The sequence below is a fragment of the Daphnia pulex genome, chromosome 10 (assembly GCF_021134715.1).
Source record: "Daphnia pulex isolate KAP4 chromosome 10, ASM2113471v1".
Lineage (NCBI taxonomy): Eukaryota > Metazoa > Arthropoda > Branchiopoda > Diplostraca > Daphniidae > Daphnia > Daphnia pulex.
In genome coordinates this window covers 8901200-8904789 of record NC_060026.1, presented here as the reverse complement: position 1 = coordinate 8904789, position 3590 = coordinate 8901200, and the positions used below count along the sequence as shown (strand labels likewise).

The window sequence follows — 3590 nt, the reverse complement described above, 5'->3', positions numbered from 1 at the left end:
TAGAAACCAATACAATATAAGACTTTGCGGTACCGGAAATTGATTGACGAGCCTTGGTATTTATTTAGTAATCCTGCGCTCTAATAGCGCCCGTAGGCACGGTTTTTTTTAGTACAATTACTGTAAACCAAGGGAGCCCTTGATGGAAGAGATTAATGGCGGGGCAATATGGTTTGTAGGTTTTCGCTGATCAATATCTGTTTTCGTTGTTGGATGATATGGCAAGCCGTTCTTGCCACATTTCCTAGGTTTTAAATGGGTAATGATTGTCCTTATGCTGTTAAAGCCACCATTCCATTGTTAGATATAGGCTGATAAACAGTTAAAATTATAATCCTATGAAAACAAATATTTGAAACTGTAAAATTTAAACAAATATTAAAATTACGATATGAATTGCAAGATTTTTACTGATTCCTTCATTCTGGTTATTGCTGACACACACCTACTCATATGAGGATTGAAGAGCATTCGTACACAACTTAGGTGAATCGCAGACGACCGACGCTAGCGATGCTCCCGCTCGGCAGTAATAGATTCTCTTATTGTTTGAAAAAACAACACAAAAATTCCATCAGAAAGTTAATCGTTCCGGGTTCCAATTCAACTTCATAATCTAAAGGTGTTGTATGTTCCCAACCTGTGGTTGTACACCTTCAGTATGCAGTAAATATGATTAAATCTCGATTGCCCCTGTGGGGGAATAACACTATACTGGCAACAATTTTCACATTAATTTTTGGTCTCAAGCTAACTTATTTAAGAATTTTTATTCTTCTTAGCTTTTAAAAGCTAATTCGTCTAGAATTTTCATTGAAATGTCGAGAAAATACGATGTGAAGAGTCTCTTTGAATTAATCTGGCAACTCTGACATGTGTGCTTACATTGTTTGTGTTAAGTGACGCGTAGAAAGGTCCGGAAGAGGGCCGCCAAAGGCGAAGGAATTAACTTTTATTCCGGCTAGTACCGGCATTCAGAGAGGTTCTCTTTCATGTCCGTGCATGTGTCATTTTTGACGTATGTAACCAGATATCATACTGGTTTTTAAGTCGCTCATTTTTCTGAATCTAGCGATGAAGTAGATTACTTTGTCCTTTCTCCTTTACGACAAAATTTTAAAACTAATAGTTCAAAATATTAAAATTGAGGCTAGGGATTAGTGGGACGAGGAAATGGTATAAAAAATAAAAATACATAAGGGTAATTTTGGCTACCGCAACAGTTGCCAATCCAAAAACACCTTCAGCCATGTACAGGCCCCATTTTGCAATTTGGTGATAAAATCATGACCTTCCGATAGCTGAGACACATGATAAATCAGGATCAATAAATTTGTATTCATTGAATCCCTAAATCTATAAATATCTCAATCTTGGTACACAGGGTGTTATATATATATTATCACTCATGCATTACTGTGTGATTGAGTATACATAAGAAATTAAATAAATCAAAAGAAATGAAATTGAATAAAATTTTACTCTTTTGTTAGCTCTTTTTTCCATCTTTTTAGCTCTTTTTGCCTTCTCCTATACCTTTTTGCCTTCTCCTATATTTTTTTGCCTTCTCCCATATTTTTTGCCTCTCTCTAGCTCTTGTTGCCTTATCTGTAGCCCTTTTTGGCTTCTCCTATACTTTTTGCCTTCTCATATATTTTTTCCTTCTCTCTAGCTCTTTATTTCTTCTCCCATACTTTTTTGGCTTCTCTCTAGCTCTTTTCGCCTTTTCTTTAGCTCTTCTCCTCTTCTTTCTAACCCTTTTTGCTTTCTCCTATAATTTTTGCCTTCTCTCTAGGAATTGGGTGTCATTGTAACTTTAGTCTCGCTGTATCTGCATCTACTTTTTTGCCTTCCCCTATACCTTTTTGCCTTCTCCTATACTTTATGCCTTCTCTTTAGGAAGTGGGTGTCATTGTAACTATGGTCTCGCTGTTACTACATTTATTTCCATCTACTTTTTTGCCTCCTACAAATGTTTATTTGCCATAAACTTTCTTCATTCATTCTTTATTTTGAAAAAAACTTCAACCATCAACAGCTAGCAGCTACATCAAATATACACTCTTTTTTATCAGAAAAAAAACATATATTCATGTTTGAAATTATCGGTATACTTTGCTATACACTTAAAATTTGTTTAGAATGAAATCCAAAATATGTTTCAAATTAAACAAAAAATGTTTCAAAACTAAAAAAAACATTTCCATACAACAAATGCCACATTTAGTTTTCATATTTGCGTTTCTTGCCACGGATACCAATAGACTGGTACTTTGAAAGTCTTCGTCGGAACAATCACCACTAATATCCATATGTTCAGTACCGGAAAGTGAAATTGAAGACGATAAAGACGTAATAGCAGAAATTTGAGAAGGTCAAGGCAGTACGACCTAACGAAATAAAATCAATAAACATTTTGTTATAAGAAAATCACTATATTGAAAAAAAAACCTTTGCGTTTGTTACCAGACACGAGATCTTCACTAAGATTATTTCGCAAGACAAGAAATTTTACGAAGCGCTCACACTTTTCGGCCATTTCTTTAATAAACCATGAATATGGTACGGAAAAAATCCTAAAATACATCCAATAAATTAATTTGAAACTATTGCAACAAAGTCAACGGTTAAGTACCACTGTCGACAGTTTTTTGGGAAATGCTGCATCTCAGCACATCTACAGCAAGAAAATGGTAACACTTTTCCCCTGAAAAATTGGTTTACCAATTAAATCAATTATAGCTGCACATTGTTTTGTAACATCTTCATCTATAACACAGTTCTACAGCAAAATAAGAATATTAAATATTCAACATGTAACACACCAACGCAAAGCAACAATGCGACAATTTTCGCACTTGGCTTTCCGGTTGCAAGCCTTCTTACTACAACTTTCTCCAAATTGTTGCAAAATTAAATACATCCTGCAAGACGACGTGTTCTCGCAATAGTTCATCACATCCTTTAGTCTTTCTGTTTCAGGGAAGAATCCGGCATCGTATGCGTCGCCCTCTAAACAACATAAAAGACTTTTAAACTTGCAAAACAACAAAAGAAAAATATGAAATACTACTTTCAACCATTTGGTGAATGTAGTAACTGTCCTTGTATATATAGTACAGAATGCAGTGAGAAATGTTGCCGTCTCGTCCGGCTCGACCACACTCTTGGTAATAGCCTTACATTGACTTTGGCATCGTCAAGTGTATAACAAATCGCATATCTGTTGGCAAAGGAAAACAACTATGGGGTCAAAAAGAGGAAGAAAACACAATATTCCGTAATACCTCTCTTGTCGATGCCCATGCCAAAAGATAACGTGGCACACATCACCTAAAAGTAAAACTGTATTAGTAAACCAAGAACTTGATTCGCAAAATAAAAAAAGTAAGATACCATACCAGAGATAGACCTTCCATCCAGTTATAATACGATTTGATTTTGCGACTTCCAGTAAATGTGAATGATAAAAATCAGCCGGTATGCTAACGTCAACAAGTTGACGAGAAAGCATCTCACAGTCGTTTATGGAGAAATAATAAATAATTGTGCATCGGTTGGCAAAGTCGCTTTTCAAATTTTTAGTTATA

General features: G+C 35.2%; 1 long non-coding RNA gene across 1 annotated transcript; it reads right to left on the bottom strand.

Moving 5' to 3' along the window:
* Nucleotides 1-2130: 2130 nt before the first annotated feature.
* LOC124206014 lies at nucleotides 2131-3590 on the bottom strand. The gene is made up of 5 exons (XR_006879536.1): nucleotides 3402-3590; nucleotides 3288-3333; nucleotides 3074-3223; nucleotides 2452-3012; nucleotides 2131-2390 (listed from the first exon to the last, which is right to left on the bottom strand). It is a non-coding gene; the product is annotated as an uncharacterized LOC124206014 (long non-coding RNA).